The 21,086-nt window shown below is 43.1% G+C and overlaps 1 long non-coding RNA gene across 1 annotated transcript; it reads right to left on the bottom strand.

The window, feature by feature from the left end:
- Positions 1-3,859: 3,859 nt before the first annotated feature.
- LOC135260838 (uncharacterized) lies at positions 3,860-19,797 on the bottom strand. Its single transcript, XR_010331760.1, has 3 exons — positions 19,519-19,797; positions 8,957-9,031; positions 3,860-8,088 (listed from the first exon to the last, which is right to left on the bottom strand). It is a non-coding gene; the product is annotated as an uncharacterized LOC135260838 (long non-coding RNA).
- Positions 19,798-21,086: the final 1,289 nt, after the last annotated feature.

Genomic DNA, 21,086 nt, shown 5'->3' with positions numbered 1-21,086 from the left:
GTAGAACTAGGATGTGGAGCACTCACCCCCTCTGTTTAAGGCAGATTAAGTTCAAACCACAATGGTGCAGTGGGTTAGCAATGTTGCCTTCGCGAGAAGGAGGTTCTGGGTTTGAGTCCCAGGCCAGACCCCCCTCTTGCATGGAATTTGCATGTCCTTCCCGTGTTCATGTGGGTTTCCTTCGGGTGCTCTGGTTAACCTTCTACAGCTAAAACATGTAACCCAGGGATTATTATTATTAAGTCTAGTGCAACACAAATGAGAGAATCAGTTAAGGTGCTACATGAGATAGAATGATGCAGTTCCCCTGAAGCTCTGCCTTGCAGTCAGACGTGCTCTAGCATTAAGCCATGCAGGAATATGCTGGTGCCATCAGCCCCAGGCCCTACCAAGGCCAAGCCTCTGCTTTTTTACAGCAGACAACCAACAAGGTATGATACAGTGACTGTCACAAGAATTACATCTTTCACTGGCCCAAAGTACAAGTTAGACTTGTTAGTAGGCACCAGCTGTTATGTCCAGAGAGTCTGTCTGTCGTTAGCACTTTCAGGATAATTTGTCATCTGCAGGCAAGTTTTAAATTTTTATTCAATCAGGTACAATGACGAGGCCCCCCAGCAAAAATCAATCATCTACAGGAAAGGAAAAAAATGAAGTTCCTCAAGGCAATCAAGGACTGTAAATGGTCCTGAGATGAATACATGCATGCCTTCATTCTGTATTGCATGTGATTAGTTTGTCTTGTGTATGACAAGGAAGCTCAAACTCTTCTAATAAAAACAGGTAAGCAGGCTGACGTATGTGACGGACCCCCCAGTGTGGACTCAAATCCTGGCTGTGCTAACTGCACCAACAGTGGCTGGCAGCCCCATGGGGCAGCACGTGATTGGCTGTGGCATCGCTCGAGAGGCAGGGGTGATGGGGGGGCAGTTACCAGGATGTAGCCAAACTTATCGTGCAACTACGACCCTCTGGTGGATCGGGCAACTGCAGCCTGTTCGCATCAACTGTAAATGCAATGTACTCCTCCTATGCAATAGCTAGCTCTGCTCAGTTGGTAGGCTGCATAATGGGAAGAAGCTATGTGCAAAGATCTGTGTTTAATATAAACATCACACATAACATCACTGTTGCTATGGACCTCTTTTTAAGATGAGTCTTGAATAAAGTGGAAATGAAAAAAATGAAACTAAGCAGTGGTATGTCCTTCCAAGATACACCATCATTTCAGAATCAACCTCAAACCGCAAGGTAATGTCATACCCTCAATTAAATGCAGCCTTTGGCTTACACAGTATGCCACTCATAAAGTGAATTACACTGAAACAATGTTTAACAATGACCTTTATTATGGTGCTTCTGAATCTCCATTGTCTTCTTTGCCTGCTTTTCTCATCATTTTCTGTTTTTATGTCCTCCTGGAGTTTCAGTCTGATGCCGCGATGCGATAAAATACTGAGTTTATATTCTCAGTGATTAATAGCACACCATCATATTTACCCAGCAAATTAGGTGCTGATGAGATATTAATGAACTGATAAGGGACATAAATCGCTGCTTTTTTCCAATAACATCAAGAGTGCCCTCTCAGTGTACTAAAAGTAAAATACAGGGAATGCCTCAGAAGATGACAGGTAATAAATGGTCAATAAAGCAATCGTAACTGCATTATAAAACATGAAGCATGCTGGCAGTTACCATACATGACACATGGTTACAAGTACAGTTGTTAGACTACACCTAAATCCACCTGAACATACAACAAAATGTATCAATGTTACTAATCACAAATAAATGTTTCTTTAGGGATTACTAATCTTTGTGGGTACTAATCGTTAATTTTTGCCCATGTTCTGTTGCCAAAATGCACAGTAGGTAGGAATCCTATAAAGACAAACTGAAACATTTAGCACCCCATCTTTCTCAATGTGATGCACAATTAACAACGTGTTATCATCGTACAGCAGTTTTAAAATTTCACATGGGAATGCCATCTCTCTTTTTAACTACACTGCATAAAAACGGGATATTTGTTGCGCATTTGAGTAAGCAAACATAAGATGTAAATTCTTAATGTCGACATCTTCGTTTTGTGCTAATTTCCCACGTTTGATGAATTTTCCATCGAGGAAACTACAGTGCGAAACCTGCCACACACTTATGGTCCAATCTGAATCCGGGGAAAATTGCTTCTCCGTGGGTGTCAGAGTGATGCGGAAATGAGTCGAGTGAGACCGGATTTCGGATAAACGGCCAGGTGACAAATAAATGGACTACAAAGGGCCCATTAATTCGGGACTTGTAAGACACGTGTTCTCACAACAAAAGGGGGAGTTATTTGTCAGTCCGTAACACCGGTGGCCCCAGCAGACTGTTTGACAAATTACCCTATGCCGCTACTTGCCGCCTGACACGAGCGCCCCCTCCACGTCACCCGTAACCCGCGAGGGCTCGGCGCTAAGTGGCTCTCCGTCTCCGGAAAAAGAGTCGCTTTCCTTTTTTAACGACCTTCAAAAAACACTGTCCATTATTCATGAAAAATGGCCTGGCGGGCGGTCGGGCGGGCCCCGGTAATTAATTAGGCCGTAAATGACTGCCCCCTGTTCAGTCTGACACGATACAGCGCACCGCGTCTGATAGCAAGGTGGACGCCGCCTTCTGACCCCCTGACAAACATACTTTTAATAAAATAAATAAATAAAAGCAGACACAGTGTGTTCCTGTCTAATGTCATTTTTCAAAACACGTTTTGCATATTATGATTTACACACCGGTTTTTAGTATTTACATTTTATTCATGCGTAAAGAAGAAATATTCATGGCTAGAGAAGGAATACAAAAATAAATACAAAAATAAATTCAGAGCATGAAAGAGGTCTCCACAAAACAATTGCACTGAATGTCAGGCACAGGTAAATATGCAAGATTCTAAAGTGGTGTTTTCCAATGATAATTGGTAAGCCCTCCAAAAAATGTGGACTGACTCTTCTTCCACACCGATCTATTACAAATTTGTTAGGCACCGTTCAAGTCAGTTGAACAAGAGTGGCACTCATTAAATGCAACAAGCATGCAGCAAAATGACAAAACATTCACCTTAAGGCATCTACTTCTGCTCACGCAATGCACTGACGTAGTGCAAATGCAATATGATGGTCTTTGTTTAATATGTATTACATTATGAGCATGGCAGAGAAATCTCGTTTTAAAAATGTGCCTCTTTGCGCAGCATTGTTTGTGTAATTCTGCTGTGTCTGTGAGGTGGAGAAGGTGGTACACTCAAAGGCAAGTTTACGGCACGACATTAAATCCGACAAAATGCATCACAGATGCATCTTTCTGAAAGATTCATCACATGTCAGGAAGAGCTATGGTCCCTTTTAACATTTTTATTACCCCCCCTTCTGTTGCCGCCACATCTGCATTGCTTTAAAAACACATATAATGCAGATGAGGACAGCGAGATGACTCTCCATATTTACACAGTATCGAAGACAGCGAGGGAGAGAAAGAGAGAGAGACCAATCAGACAGACTTGGAGAGAACCGAGAGGAATAAACAGAAAAGGAGATCAAGAGACTGAGAGACAGAAAGAGATTACTGGGGATGTGATGTGCTTTTGGTGACACTTGCATTTCTGCTGAGGTGCTACGTTTGCATTTTTACAAAAAAATAATGTCATCATATTATTAATATTTCATGTAGCGGCACGATAACTATCAGAGACGGTTACGGATTTATTCTTCAAAATAAATCATATTTAATTGAGTTTGTCATTACATATTTATTATTATATATTTAATTGGATGCAACCCAACATATCACCCCGATATCAGCAGGACTGTTCTTTCCATTATTTTTAGAATTTTCTGCAGGTGTCTGGGAAATGGTGTTATGCTGTGTTTGAGCAAAGAAAAGTGTGTGAGTTTCCGTTAGCGTGAAATGACGAAAAAGTCATCTCGGCTTAGCGCTATTGTTTCATCCTCCCGGCCCCATATGTTCTTTTCCGTTTCGCTCGTCTAATGATACCTCGCGACGCGCGTTTCCGCAATTTTAAAGCTCGTGGCCCAATCGCTCGCCCGTATTTCTTCCCAAAGCCATCTGTTCGACGCGGGGCCTTTTAGCAAAGTCGTAGATTCTCAGCCCCTCCTCGTTTCCCATGAGCGGGAGGGTGGGGAAGACGTGCGCAACGTGTGGACTTGAAGAGCTGAGTCGCAGCCAAGGCCTGCAGACCCTACAGAGCCACGGGCCGTTCCTGCGTTACTAGCGGTGACAGAGCAGAGGTGACGGGCAGCGGTGCGCAGGTAAGGGTTGAGGAGGAATTACCCAGCAGCCCTTTGTGGCCTGGGCAACTGACATGCAAGCCAGACTAAAACACGACGTTGGTTCATTTTTAGAACTCTGCCTTTGGTACATTGTGTACAGTTTCCCATGCACACATGCAAACATGCACACACACAAATATGCTCGTTCCGACACGCGCACACATCCAATGACAGAGAGTATTTGCTGGAACAAAGAGTTGAAGGGAAAGGGAAAGGCAACAGAACATAACGCTGTTGAAATCAGCATTTCTTTGTTGCAGAGCAGCACATTCAAACAAGCCTAAAAGCTTCCCTATGGAAGGTACCAGCAGGAAGTAGGCTTCTTGACCCCTGGAAAACTGTGCATGTTGGGAGGGAGAAAAGGAAAAAATGGCATAATTCACTGCACTATTGTGTTTGACAGCAGAGAGAGCGAAGTGATTGGCCGGGATGATTGAGCCATCGTCTCAGCTGGAATCTCCAGCCCTCCACCAGCCTCGACTTCCTTCGCGCTAAAATAAAAATGCTAATATTCATGAAACGGGACATCAAACAGTAATATGTATGCGTATGAACACTGTTTTAAAGGCACTGCTGTCTCACGAATGGCTTAATGAGGTCTCCTAGTGCAGCTTGTATTTATTTATTACATTTCCCTGCTCTTAAATGGCAACAGAACGTTCGGCTCACAGAGTCTTAAATGTCAGCCGTGGTTATTGACCCTCAACCGTCATTAAGCCCCATTAATTGGGGAGAAAAGCAGAGGCAATTAAATTTATTTTAATTGCATTACGAACCTTATGTTAGATTGTCCATTCTCCAGATGGACATTAGAACTTTTTTTTTTTTCTCCAGTGAAATGCTAAAGTCCAAACTAAGGCTAACAACTGAATAGGGATAACGATCTCATTAGCCCATTGAGTGCAATTGCTTACAGTTTTTTTTTTTTTTTTTTTGTGTCAAACACAACTTTTCTCAAGCGTATCTTCGTATACTGAGAAATACAAAATAAAGAAGCATGCCACCTCAACACTTAACAATAAATACAGCCAAAGTTAGCAGAGAATTTTTTGGGCTTGCTTTCTTCCGTGTAAGTATTCTGTGTCCCAGACATAGACTGCCCAAAGGGAACAGAACACGCCAGAGCCTGTCAGCACTGAATTATTACTCAAAACTTTACACTTTAATCAGTTCATGTGTCATAGAAGATTTGACACCTATATCCTGCATATTGAATCTGGAAAAAAGGTACTAGCAGGTGAACTCAAATAATCTTAGAAATATCTTACGCTGTACCAGGCACAATGCAGAAGCCTCTGCTTCTACATAGCCTGCATGTGTATACATGAAGCCAAAATTTCTGTGCCAGTGAACAATCAACATTTTTTGTTCCATTTGGATCATATTTGAATGTAATTTGTTTGTTTGTTTTTTTCCCCCCATGAATTGAGTTTGCAACAAAAAAAAAGAAGAACTGACAGAATTAATTTGCCCAACTGTCCTTCTGACAAAAGAACAAAACACTTTTAATACATCTTATTATACAGTTGAAGTAAAAGTACACATTTTGATTGAATCCTGACCACGGTCATATTGCTTGTTCTTCTTCCTCCCTCCAGTCCTACTATTCCAGCTATACCTACCAAGACCACTGTCGAGTCAAGTCAAGTTTATTTAGGCCAGGATTCAATCTACATTCGACCTTTCACTCACATTTAAATGCAACTGTTCATTTCACTCCTTGCAAACACATTGTGGCCACTGAAATGGACTTGATTCTTCTGAAGACAAAGTTACACTTACAGTTTTTATAAGTCAGAGTCGCTACAGACAAATGTTGATCGAATCCAGGTCAGAATGTTTTCCCTAGATGCCAAGAGCAATGATGGTGTCATGTGACACGTAGCCTTCTTCACCACAGAAGAAGTGATTCCAGTCAGGGACTAGAAGACCGCAGCCTGGATACAAACAATATTTTTATCCTTAAATCTCTCTCACAATAATAATAAACTTTTCCCCCACCAAGGCGGTGGGGCGTGTTCAGAAATCTCCAAAACAAAGAAAGAAAGAAGAAATAAAGGTTTGCATTTATTCAAGTCAAAAGTTCACACTCAAGGACAAATCTATTTCAGATAAAACTGAAAAGCTGTGCTAAAAAAGTTGTGCTTAACTCATTACACTGTAAAATATGCAGCGTTAATCCAGGTCTAACAGAGGACATATGACTCCAATAGGCACCATACTCTCCAAGAGTCGATTTAACACGGGGACTTTTTACTGTGTATCACGCAGCCTTCTTCCCCGTGTCAGTTTTTTTTCTCCTGCAGCCTACCTCACCTTCATCCTCGCCTTGGTGCCACGTGCCACACCTCGGAAAGGCACTCCATATAAGAGTGAGCCCGTGCCTGCCGGGTGCTTCCAGCGCCAGACTCACGTTCACTGCAGCCCGGCGGGGACGGGAGAACGCCTGTGATTCACACAGCGTCCTGCCACTTTCTGCTTTAAAAAACTGTTCTGCGAATTAGTCACACCGTCAGATTTGGCCTCGTCTATCTGTATCCCATTCTCCTGGGATCGACAAGGACGTGTGTATACTGCTCTCTCTCTCTCTCTCTGTCTCTCTCACACACACACACACACACACACGTGCACTGCCCGCACACAAAGAAAAAACTAAATATGTGGCGGCAAGCACCTCTTTATACAATTAGGACAAGGAGGTGGTCTAGTGGCCGGCTGTTTGACGTCACCCAGAAAGCACTCGGACATGAAACATAACAACAATGCCAGGTTCTGAAAAATCACATCACAGTCTCTCCTGCAGGAAATTCTGAAAAATCACAGTTATGACTCAGATTTATATTTAACGTTTTTTTTTTCTTCTTGTTGTTGGCGGAGGAAGTCAATGACGGCAAGTCAATGTGAAAACAAAAGTGGAAAAACCACAGAGAGGGGTTCTTGACAGACTTTGACAAAGTTTGCATTGCAGTGCCAGGCCTCTCTCTCACTTGCACAGTCGCTAATTGTTAAAAATCCCTGCTGGTGGCGGCAATGTAAGGCGTTCCCCAGTTGAGCTCAATGTCCTCAGAAACATAGCATCGTCTGCTTTTGTTTTAAAATCCGTGGTGCATGCCTCACCCTCTCATTCTCCTCCCTGTGTGTGTGTGTGTGTGTGTGTGTGTCTGTGTGTATGTTTGCATCTGTGTGCGTGTGTGTGTGTGTCTGTGTGTGTGTGTGTGTAGTTGCATCTGTGTGTTTGTGCCTGTGGCTGTGTGTGTGTCTGTGTCTGTATTTGTGCCTGTGTGTGTGTGTTTGTGTCCTTCTGTCTGTGTGTGTGTGTGTGTGTGTGTGTGTGTATTTGCATTTGTGAGTTTGTGCCTGTGGCTGTGTGTGTGTCTGTGTTTGTGTTTTGTGCGTGTGCGTATGTGTGTGTCAGTGTGTGTGTGTGCGTGTGTGCTTCTGCTCCAGATACTGAATCTATCTCCTCATCCAGCCTTCAAAAAAATCTGAGAGACCAGAAAGCACGGCGGCCAGTCTGGGTCTGGCACGTCCTGCCGTCAGTGTTCAAGAACTCCCAGCCATCCCAGAATTCCCAGGCACGCACTGAAATCAGCAGACGCCTTCACCATTTTTTATTATTAGTTTTTATTTTATCTAGGTTACTAATTTCTCAGCATTCCCTGCCAGTAACGGGCTTGCGGCAACCTCGCCACCGCAAGCCTGCAGCACTGGAAGATTCAGAAGAGCCGGGTCCTCACTGGCTCACAGACGGAAAAGTGACGAACTGCAGCAGAATGGAAACAGAAAACTCACACTTTAGTTGTGGTTTTGTGGAACATACGGTATCTTTGGTTTATATGCACTAATAAAATGGTTAGACATGCATCAAGGACCAACATTAAATTCAATTCAATTGCTTATTGTACTTAACTATGTTGTGTATTGAATAGTGTAATACACTATGGTCTTACAGTGTAGAACATTGATCCTAATGCCTGACCCAGGCATAACCCAGCTCTGGTCAACAGCTTTTTCTAACCTAACTGCTTCAAATTGCCCATGTACTGCAGAATCTATAGTTAATATTCTTATAATATTTAAGATTTACCAGTCTTCTCATCCTGGTCATGTGGACCACATACACTTTGTACTGTTCTGGGAACCTGCAAGTGTCTTGTCCTCTTATGGAGCTGGACTTAAGCAGTAGCACACACATTTTATACAGGACACAGAAGAGCATGTTTTGGATAGTTCTGGAAAAACTGAAAATGTCTGTGAAGTGGTGCAGTCCATTTTTTGGTCCGATCATAACCTCGCCACGGTCTTCCTGCAAGACCTCACCTCTCGCGCAGCGGGGAGGGATCCTAATGATGCTTTGATGCCATATGTCAGATTTCCTCCCCAGCTGAGCGGACTGACATTTCTCTCTCAATGGCGCCTAGCAACAGCATTACATGCAGTTGGCCATCATGTCACCGTGTACCGACAACCCATGTGACTGATACGCTTGTCTGTGGTCCCGTGAGAGCTCGAGCACACAGAACAAAGGAACTGCTAATGGGTTTGCAAGCAGAGCTAACCTTACATGGCCCGGCTGTCATCGAGGGTGAAGACGTCGAGCTTGTGGACTACTTTAAATGCGGAGTACTCACCCTGTGGTACACCGTCTCCTGCAGTAAACACACGGAGGAGCTCACGGGATGTTCCTGCTCCGTAACCTGCTCTCCCTGTCGGAGAAACCCAGCCTATTCCAGATGCTGTGTTAACGACGTATGAGCAGTGATAACATAATGAAGAGCAACAGCCATTCAGCCCAACAGGACTTGCCATTAATACACCAGGGTTGGAGTCATTTCAGAATCTTGGAACTGATTCCAATTCAATTCATGACTTGGAATTAGAATTTTTTAAATCCTGCTGGATGCAGAATTTGAATTTGAATTGGAATTACAGGATGTATTATTTAATTAAACAACATTCAGATCAATTTTACTAGTTCAGAAAACATGAAAGCCTCATTCATTTTGACAAATATGCCTCCGCCAGCTTCCAAAAACATCTTATCCTGACAAACAATGGTAATACAATTTAAAATACTACCTCACTTGTCAGGTATCAATTTAGGCTACAAAACACTGTTCATTATCTATTGCTTTTCATTATTCATGCTTTAGGTACTATATCACTTTGTGGGAAATATATTTTTCAAACATTTAACATAGAGAAGAAATTTAGGCATAGTCCTTGTCACAGTATGTCATTGATACCAAAGTAAAACAAATTGTTTAACGTGATAAATGAAATAGATTAGAAATAGGAATTTTCATTGAATTCCATCCGAAAAACGATTTGGTAAATAAAGTGGATATGAAAAACCTGAAATTATTTAAATACTGAATTTTCGTCATGTTCTCTAGAGTGTTACAATGAAAAAAGTAATTCAGGGCAAACACTATGCGTCATGGTCTTCATATTAATCTCATAGTCACCGGGATCAAATCTGCCATATGGACAATTCCACGATGGCCTGATCAGAGAAAACTACTGTAATATGCTCCGCACATCCAACAGCTCTTTCTTCCATCTAACAGAGCTAATAAACCAACAGCGGGTTATTTAAAAAGACGCTGTATGATGTGGGATCTTGTTGTTTATTTAAGGACACGCACCGCCTCAGACTCAGCGCTGGGGATGCTAGCCGCGATCCCGCTAAAGGTCTCCTTTGCCTGGGGGCGCTGGGTTTTTTTACCGATTTTCTGTCAGCGATAAAGCTCTCTATAATTATTCCGGAATCTAAAATTCAAACACCCTTTTTTTTAATTACACGAGGTTAGGGCTGGACCAGCCCCCACCGGACTGGCTGCGACACAAGGTAACTGCGAGGATTGAACATTTCTAAGTCCTGGTTCAAATAAATATGCGACCCGGCAGCCCTCTGGGATGCCTGTTCGGAGGTCGTGGTGCGTGTTTACAAACGTCTGCTTGGGGAACGCTGCATTTTTAAAAGACTTTCCTCATTTTTTTTCCCCTCCTCGGTGTGTAACGCTCACACATGCAACGCTCGTCGAAAACCTCCGTCGATTCGGGAGAGAGCAGACAGGCGTGCGCGCTCGTCCGAAGCACGGCGAGCGGCCGCCGCGTCTTCCTACGCCGCGGTCGAGAAGCGCGTCTCGCGCAGACGCAACCTTGGAGGGAGACGCTTCACACGCGAGTCGGGGGGTGAGCCGCGCGGGACCTGATGGACCGGGGCTGGTAAACGTCGTTATCGCGACCCGGTGAAACCCCCGGTCTCCCCGGGCGACACTGCCGCCCGTTCGTGTGGATCGCCCCGCAGGGCTCCCGGTCAGAGCCAGCAGAGGCACCGTCCGGACTCCGCGCCAGACTGCGGCTGTGCGTGCGAAAACCTCATTCATCATTAACCATAGATCAGCTCGCCTAAAAAAGAAACAACGTGTCCAAGAGTCACGAGTTGTGCTGATATCTACCCAAAGTCAGTGCAAACATGAGCCATTTCCATCGAAATCTAGGCTAAAATGATAGACTGATATATCCTTTAACATTTTAGCCTATTTACATGAACATTTAGCTGCGTCGTCAATTACATTCAGGAGGCCGCACTTGGGTATCCTTGGCATTTACCAGATAGCCTAGCTCTCTTTGCTGTACTGCCTAGTGGCCTAGAGGGACAAAACCTACTTTTTGGGACAAAACATACAAATCAGTAGAGGACACGAAAAACGCTAATTAAGCTCATTACCTCTGCATCCTCAATGACGCCAGGGCATTAACCGGGGTGACCAATACTAGTGCAGTTATAATAGTTCTGCTATTGTTCAATGAACCTTTTTCTTGGATCAATATCGAAATGTGAGCAATTATTCTGAAAATATAATAAAAAGTAACACAAACACTGGTGCTAAAAGCTGTAATTCCAATGACCTTGGCATTTAACTTCAGGGAAATTCGAGTGGGACAGCAAACAAACAAAACCAAAAGAAAAGCACCTTCAAAAAATAAAGGATCTCATTTTGAATTCCCTCTGTTATTCAATGGTGGAAAGAATTTGTATTCGTCCATTATGTGACATGGATCCCCGATTATTTCCGTTGAAAAACTCTGAAGCACTATAGACCTATCCGCTCTGTTTTTTCACCATTGTCATTTTGTAAAAATCTACTCCCTGGAGCTTATTTAATGGACACACAGACAGATAATGCCTGTTCAATATTCCCACACCTGTAAAAGCACAGGCACCAGTTATGATTAAAAGACCATTCCCGAAAAGACCTCGAGATGGAAAAACACAACCACACACTACTCTCACACACACACACACACACACTCACACAAGCACGCACTCACACACACACACACACCACACACACATACACATACACTCTCACACACACACACACACACACACTACTCTCACACACACACTCACACAAGCATGCACTCACACACACACACAAGCGCGCACTCACACACACACACACACACACACACACACGCACTCACACATTCACACACCACACACGTCAGCATGCTGTGTTCTGCGGCTGGTGAAAAGGCTGCTGGGTAGTGGACGGTTGGAACAGGTGCTGAGGGCCGGCTGAGTCACGGCTCTCGCTGCTCCCCTCGCTCAGCTTCTGCTCCATCTCCCAGCAGCCCGCGGGCCTGGTCGCCGCCGCTACCGCTGGTGTGGGCACGAAGGCCTGGGGCAGGCCCCTGCACTGGCTCTCACACGGTGACGCTACGCTGTGCTAGCACACCAGCAGAGTGCTGAATAAGCCTGCTGCTTTCCTCAGTACACAATCACGGACACACACACACACACACACACTGTCTCTCTCACACCCGCACTCATGCACACACAAACACACACTCACACAAATACACACACACATGCACACACAAATACACACTCACACACACGAGCACACACTCTCATACACATATGCACACGCACACACTCTCTCTCACACACACACAATCCTGGAAATGAACTGTATCTGAATCCGTACAGATAGTAACACATACTGTAAGCTATAAGCATCACCCCAGTTGAACGCCGGATAGGACCGCTTCTAGATTTTCTTGGTAATCTTGTGGCCATGTCGATTTTGAGCTCCACTTGTAACGTAACAACATTCAAATCGGCAAGAGGGGTGTATTGGACTTGCGCTGCAGGCTTTGATGAGAACGAGCTCCAGAAAACACCTTGTGGCACGCACTTCCTCCCGCATCTGTCAACAACATCTGTGATTCTGTCAGCTTCGGTGTCACAAACGAAGGTGATACTCACATTAATATTTTGGGCGTTTTTTTTTTTTTTAAACTGTTGCATCTACACAGCGAAATGTTAAGGGTTAATTTAAATCTACATATGATATCAAATCAGTGAAGTAAAATATCTTCATTTCACAAAATCACTGAGGCTAAATGTTTTGTTTCTATGATTCCTAAAGCACTCTTCAGACTGCCATCAGTGTAGCAGAGCAGGAGGCTGGGAGATGACGGTGAGCACTTGAGGCCAATGGTGTGTTAACAGCGACTCTGCCGATCTCTATGCGCCTGCAGCCCCGCCCATTTCCCTACCCTGCTCTGCCAGGGCTGAAAGGCTTCCACACAGACAGGGCCATCTTCAGCCTTCGGTGTTTTTTCCCCAAGATTGCTGTGACCACGTCCCGGACGTGACAGCTTGCTGGTTTTACGTACTGAGCGCAGCGAAATGTCATCTTACAGTAACAAGGCTCTGCTGATGCATTTGATCAAGTGCCTCAGAAGCCGATCGCATGCTGCTTTCGTTATGACACAGAATGTAAAGCCCTGAATTTTGGGTTTGGGTTTGGGTTTGGGTTTGTGTGTGTGAGCATCTGCGCATGTGTGTGTGCGCGCGTGCGTGTCTGTCTGTGCCTGAGAATGTTTTGTCATCTTGGAAAATATTCTTTCACGTTCAGAGTTATGGGGTTCAAAAGCATCCCTTTTATTTCCACTGAAAGCACTTTATTTATTTTGCCAAATAGCTGGCCACTATCCCTACAGTGCAAGGCACTTTGTATAAGACCCTTCAAATGTGATCCTCCTCAGAAAAGATGGAATTTTTTGAGGATGTGACCTCTGTGGATGTAATGCGACCCTGCTCCTTATCATTCTGCATGTGATCCGGTACAGACGAGAGACCCTAAAAAGATGTTGTGCTGATGCAGCTTTATGATTTTTGTTTTAGTTTTTGCTAATGATGCTTAAGTGGCGTAAGCCTATTGGAAGGAACAGACAAGGCTGTTTTAGCAGGTAATTAAAGCTAGCCCAGATTTTGAAGGTGTGCAGTAATTGTGCTTCAGTGTAATTTCACCATGAATCAACTCATTCCTGTGTCTTTGCTCATTGAGATTATATTGCTAATACATCATATTTATATGCTAATTACAGGGGACGGACTGAAAAGATAACAGCTACCCTCCTCTCAGGTAACAGATGATATTATCACAGTTGCTATGGCATTGGCTACGCTACTGGATTGTTATGCGCGATTTAGGCCACTATGTTTTAATTCATTTATAAATGAAAAGCCACGGGAAAAAAAAAAAAAAAACTAAATGGAGCAATATTTCCAATCCATGAGCAGTAATTGGGGCGCGGTGGAAGGGTGGCGGTAAACCACTCGGTGAAAAATGTGGCGGATGCACTTGTGAGCCGCGTCACTAACTGCACGCTGGGGATGCTGAGTAATGACAGCCAGTACTCTGGGACCTCGGCGGGCAGGAGGGGGGGCGCTTTCCGGTCCTACCACAGAACTGCAATTAGCATTCATCAGCGGTATGCCGGTCCAGTCAAGTAAAGCAAGCCCTTGATGTACGTCAAGACAATGAAAACAAATAAACTGTGGGAGGCGGGGGGGGGGGGGGGAATATAAAATAAAACAAAACAAAAACTTGGAAGCTGGAAACTCCACGGATGGTTAATGACAGAGAGAAACACAATTTAACCTGCCAGGGCTCCTGGGGCCGGACAAATTGCCGGAGACGGCGATCACCGACGGCAACGTCTCCCGGGTGGGGAATTGGGAGCCGGGAGCCCGCGGAATGCGCGCCGGCGACGGTTAGCCCGAGCGGACGGTGGCGGCGGCGGCAATATCTCGCGGTCAGCGGAGTCAACCACGAACACCGGCCGGTGTCAACAGCCTCGCGGTTTCAGTGGCGATGGAGCGGATCCGTTACTGAAGACAGCCGGGTTTACATTTTCTTCAGATAAATAACACCGGCTACATTCAAATGCCTGGAAGAGTTAACCTTATTAGCCCAGGAAGTAAGTGGAAGTAAGTGAAAATAAAGATTTTTTTTAATGTTTTATGTGCGGGTGTATTTATCCCTTTTAGCCTAAAAAAACTGAAGATAATTTCATATAAGTTGAAAAGCAGCATGTAATTCCTCTGGTTTCAATGCCCATAGAGACACCTTATCAGTATAGTGCATTCTAAGCCATCACAAAATAGCCTAAAAAGAAAATGTAAAAAAAGTCTATATATATGTGTGTGTGCCAGAATCTAATAAAATATGCCTTTACTTCAAGTTCATGTCCTGGGAGGGCAGCAGGGCACAAGGTCGAGCCCAGGTGAGCTGGTAACTGCACGTTTCCAGGAAGGCCCCCATTATTCAACGCTGCTGGCACGGGACACATTCATGCAGCGGGTCGTTTACAAAGCGCAATCCAGGTTATGAGTGCGATGGGACAATGCGCAACCCCGGGATCAAACCCGCAGCCCCGACCCCGCGCGACCCCCACGGGCAAGGCCGTCCCCCGGACAGTAATTCATGGAGGTGGGGCGTTATTAAAGCTTCATAAGCGAAGATGGAAAGTGCACTTCTCAGCTGTACCGCAAACATAATTGTGGTGCTGTTATTATGATTAATTTTTGATGATGGCGGTCGTTATTTTTATTGTCGTGGTAGTTATCAATGTTGTTACTGCAACAGTATGACCATAATACTGTAATAATGATGAAGAAGGTGATTATTATAAGGCTATTATTAGTAGTAGTAGGGGCAGAAGTAGCAGCAGTACTCATACTCATATTTATGTATTGCTGTTTGTAGTATTCACTTTCTTTAATACACACAATTACAATTTTAAAGTAACACAACAAGGTAATAAACTGAATTATAAATTCCACGCCTTGCGTGTATGTACACGAACCCCATGCAAGATGCAATACTGAGCAAGACTAATGATTTATTCTGTGTCTGCACTTTATGTATTCGACAAAACCCTCTTTGAGAGCCTCCCAACGCCAGGAGGTGGTGTTCTGTTGAATATGTATCAAAAACAAGCACATTTTGACTGACGTTACATCTGCAACCCTCACAAAGATCTGCCGAATGCAAGTCACAGAGACAACCTCTAAGAGATGAGATATCCCAAACAGGAGTCAACTTGAGAGTATGGCCTCTGTCTCCATGGCAACCAAGCTAAGGTCTCATTACTTGGTTGAATGTCTTCATGCAAGGACCGTTATTTGTTTTGATGCGATCGGGGAATGATGACAACTTCTCAGACACGCTTTTAGTTTTTACAAACTTAAACAATGAACAAAATAAAAAATTCATATTGGGGAAATATAATGTTGGAAATCATATCTATGGTTTTATTTATTGTGAAATTGTATTTTGGCTGTTTGTCAGTGATTTCTTATGTTTACTATAATGGCATAAACTGTAAGTGAGTTTTCACCACTCATTTCCACATTGTTTGTGTTATTTGTAGCAACCTGAGTGCATAATTGCTTAACTGTAAATATTCACATAATAAAATTTTGAGGAAAAAAAGGCATTTTTTAGGACAATATAGCCAAAATCCTACCACAACATAGCCCATTACTGTGAGTTTGTGAAAGTGTGTCTCTGCTGTGACACCCCAACAACAGGTCTTTACAGAGAGCCCTGTTACCTCAAAAGACACTCCAGCAAACCCTACATAACGGCGTCTCATTACTGTGGCCAGAAGCTGAAAATACTGTGACACCCTTTCACAGTGGAGGCACTCAACAGGGAAAACACACCACTGTGCACTTGCCGCATTAATCCAGTTCATGCGTGTGCTGTAGGCCAACACGAAACTGAATAGCTGAGCCATCACGCTAATGCTGAAACGTTATCAAGAAGTCATAAGCCAAAATGCAACCAGACAGTCAGAATTTTGTCTCACACTAAATACACGCAGTAAAACAGAGAACATCTGCTGACAACTTACAGTTAAATTGCCTACTGCTTACACAAAGGCATTGGGGTAACGTCACTGAATTAGGCTACATCCGCGCGAAGGTTCCCCCAACACAGTTAGGTGTGTGTGACAGAAAAAGCTGATATCATTCGATGCGCATAACTAGGAATTTGTCATTTAAAAAATTATGCAGAAAGTTGTTCAGGTCAAAACACAGATCACTCGAATGAGTGTAAAGCCTGTACTGTAAAATGCATGCCACTATCTCGCAGTACCACCTTGTAAATATTATAATACAGCAAGCAGGTACATGTGGTCCAGGTTGGGACAATAGGGACCTTGTGAAAAATTCTGCATTATCTTTCATTTAACCATTTTCACAACCATTTTCTGTATGGGGTAAATGCTTTGTTCATACAGCTAAATACCAGAAACTTGTGTTATCTTGGCAGTAGTGTAGAGTAACGGTTAGGGAACTGAGCTTAGAAGTCATAGGTTGTGTGTTCGGTTCTGAATGGGGTGCTGGCATTGAACCCTTGAGAAAGGCACTTAACCTGAATTGCTTCAGTAAATAAAGAGCTCTGTAAATGAACAGTATGGGAAATGTAGTCCCTCTGGATGAGAATGTATGTTTAAATGTAAATGTAAACGATGCTCCTTAAAACAAAAAAGATCTTTTTTTTCCCCCACCCCTAGAATTTTTGTCTGCTGGTACGCATGCAATAATCATTTCTATGCACTGCAATGAGTCAGGTGACATGATGAAGGTAATGATGCCCTGTGCCAACCTATACCACACGCCTGACTGTATACACCAAATGCTCGAACCAGTGTTAACAGGCCCTTTAAAAAAAGCAGCCGCAACAGTCCAAGTCAGAAATTCGTTCAAATCCAGATCCTCAAACTGTGAGACCAGTGGCATCATGGGAGAATTCATGGATGCTTGGAAACAAAATCCTGCGAAATGTAGCGCAGTTGTGGGCGCTACAGTGGCTCACAGGGTGGCCCGTATCCCTCTCCACAGCCCGCACACCTCAGCTGATGCCCCCAATTGCCTCCACTCGGTGAAAATCTTTCGCGTTTCACTTTTTTTTTTCTTTTTTTTTTAAATGCCTCCCCAGAGAATACATAACACAGAATACTGAGCAGCCTCCAAATCTTAAACGCTTTTGCTAAATTCCCACTTTGGGACCAGGCTACTGAACCACTCATTTTTTTCTTGTTTTCACGAATTAAGCTAAATCCATAAAACGTCCTTTATTTCCTCATTTTAAAAGGAAACAACTTGTCGATGCCGTGACAGCAAATTATAGCTCTGACTCAACAAAGGAGGAGAATTTGAAACGTACTTATTTATTTAGCAGGGCCCGTCAGAACATGGGTAGCATATGTGTGTATCTGTCTGTGTGTGTGTGCGTGTCTGTGTGTGTGTATCTGTGTGTGTGTGTGTAGGTGTGTGCGTGTGTGTATGTGTGTGCGTATCTGTGTGTGTGTGTAATTGTCCTTATGTGTGTATCTGTGTGTGTGTGCGTGTCTGTGTGTGTGTGTGTTTACCCTTATGTGTGTGTGTATCTGTGTGTGTGTGTGTGTAATTGTCCTTATGTGTGTATCTGTGTGTGTGTGCGTGTGTGCGTGCGTGCGTGCGTATAGTTTTCTTTATTGTTGTTTTTCTGTGTTGGCAGGCTGCTAAGCCACACTGTGAAAGTCCCTGCCATGGGGAGAAGGGTGCAGTGGTACAGAACTGACTGCAATTAGCGATCTAGAAGAAACCCACAGTGTTTTTCCAAGGCCATCAGCACAACCTTTCGTCAGAGCGTTGCCTTTATAATGGCTTGAGGAATTTCCACTCTAATTTATGGTGATTAATATAAATACCTCTTACAGCAAGAAGCTTTTCTTTTTCTTTTTTCTATTTTATTTTTTATTTTGCTTTATCCTTCTCAGTTTTCTCTTTACTGTGAAAAATAGCTCATGAATTCAAAAGAATAATGTGTGCCTGTCTGAGTCAGGCGTCATATGAAAACTGCACATTTCTGGGATCGTGAAGAACTAGTCAGGATTCATCAATGGTTCTCCACCTCTCAGCTACTGTAAATTAAATGCTTTGCTGTACAGTATGTCTATAAGTCAATTGCTTCACACAAAAACTAACTTTTTGCCAGGAAGATGGTTTAAATTTGGAACTGACAGGCCAAAAAAGACAAATAACGAAACTTCAATAAAGCAGGACCATTATTAAGGTATACCTATATCCACTATGCAGTCAAAATTATTATATTCAAAATATCTAATATTATAGTAATGGTAAGTGGTGTCAGCTTGTCAACGGTGGTGTCAACTGACAGACCAAGACTTCTTGCCTTTGAACTCTGAACCACTGATCTACAGTCATCCAGTGATCAAGACTGATGGTTTTAGTCACAGAAGTCTATGAGAAAATTACAGCAACACAACTAAGAAAGAGGAGGGACACTCATCATACCTGATCATTGTTGAGTTTTTAACGATGGGATATGAAAAGGTTCTCTCTGTGTACAGTAATGTGTAGGTCTTCGGCAACAGGCAGAAATGAGCAGGAAAACTTGTTAGAAAAGAGCCGCAAACTTGCAGGACCAAACTTTCATATCCACATAAGTCAAAATAACTGAATACACACCTAAAAGGCATTCGTTTGTGGTACAGTCGGTGTCCTGCTGTTAGCACTGATAGAATGCTGAAGAAACGCTCATTGTAAAGTCAAAAATAGTCCGTATATCACACTAAAACCCCACTAACAACAACTAAGAACAACTTTTTGTCCAAGGTGTGTTCGTTGTAGGTTAACATCATATTTGAATCACAGTATTCATTTTAATGTGTGGAAATACATTCTTCGGGTGCACTGCCTACAGTGCAGAATCGTTTGCTAGCAGTTGCCTGGTCATACTTCAGAAAAAAGAGGAAAATAATAAACAAAGCTGGATTTCCAAGGTTAACCTAAAGTGATTTAGCCTACCTCCCAGGATTCATGTGGTGCCTCAGTTGACGACATTGCTCCACGTTTATCCTCAGTTTTATGCTTGCAGGTTGTATCGATACATACTGGCAGCCTTTTCTCTCCATCAGGGACGGCAAGTTTTGCAAACGCAAACTCAATCTATCACATTGTCAGACAAATTGCCTAGGTACAAAATTCACGTGGACGGTGACATCGTTCAAACGTGCAACGTCACTAACACTGTTCAGGGAAGACACCATTGTATTGTATTCCCCACAGGTGAAATGATGAATGGGCGTCGTGATTTTCAGTGCAATAACCTCATTTAGATTTTAACCCGCTTTTTTATTAGCTATTTTAGACACGTATGATTTGGTTTGATAGCCTACTACAATTTCATGTCCGTGTCACTTAAGGGCAAGTCCGAGTCAAAAACTGGAAAGTTCAAATCAAGTCATGGAAATCGTGACTGGAGTTGCGCGCATTGGACAACTTTCTTTCAAATGGTCTCCTTCCTTTCTGAAACATCTTGGCTGATGCCACTGATCCGGGAAGAACTGGCTGCACATTATTCTAATTGTGCTAACACTGTTAGTGTTGAAGGAAATGGTGTTTTTCATCACCTTTTAAATTCATCCGGTAACCGTTTGCAAGCTTAAACGCTGAATTCATTCTCTCAGTATTATCAGACGTGAAAATGCTGCCAATATTTGAAAGCCGGAAGACATCTCCTTTCCCTGAATATATTTATTCTGAATTATGACCTCTAATTGAATTTATATTGATTCCCAGAAATGTTACAATTTTTCTTTCTCTCTAGAGAAATGAATGTGCCTGAATAAAACAATGTGTCACATACCAGAACTAAAAATGGAGTTTTGTCAAGTAAAAATAATGCCCAACTTACTGAGCAATAGTAACAATGGTGTGATTCCCACTGGGCTAGTTTCAGAGCCAAAGTTACTGTTGCACATATAGTCATATTTATTTTGGCCAAGAAACGTGTTTTTAAAGAGCTGGTTCTGATTATAAAGGTGAAAAGTAGAATTTTTTAACAATAGCACTGACACTTAACCTTTTAATCTTCAAAAGCTGTGCTCATGAGAATACAATATGAGAACTTTTATAAATATTTCAATGTCATGTTACTTTTTTCTTTTATGTGACATTTTTCAAGTGGGCTGGTGCAGTGGGTAGCACTGTTGCTGCTCACAGCTAGGTTTGAGGATAGAACCCTAGCTGGGGCCTTTCTGTGTGTTTTGCATGTTCTCCCTGTCTCTGTGTGGGTTTCCTCTGGGTACTACAGTTTCCTCCCACAGTCCAAAGACATGCAGGATAGGCTAACTTGGAAACTCTAAAATTCCACTGATATGAATGGTGTGAGTGAATAGTGTGTGTGCCCTGCGATGGATTGGCAATCTGTCAAGGTTGTATTCCTGACTCTTGCCCAATGCATGCTGGGATAGGCTCCAGCTTTCCCACCACCCTGACCAGCAATAATCAGGTTAGACAATGGGTGGATGTATGTTTCATGTTTTGATTTGAGGTTTATAAAAATATGAATATGGAATTACTTGCCTCTTGTA

Source organism: Anguilla rostrata, chromosome 8 (assembly GCF_018555375.3).
Source record: "Anguilla rostrata isolate EN2019 chromosome 8, ASM1855537v3, whole genome shotgun sequence".
NCBI lineage: Eukaryota > Metazoa > Chordata > Actinopteri > Anguilliformes > Anguillidae > Anguilla > Anguilla rostrata.
Note: the sequence above shows the minus strand (reverse complement) of the source record. Positions and strands in the feature narration are given on the sequence as shown.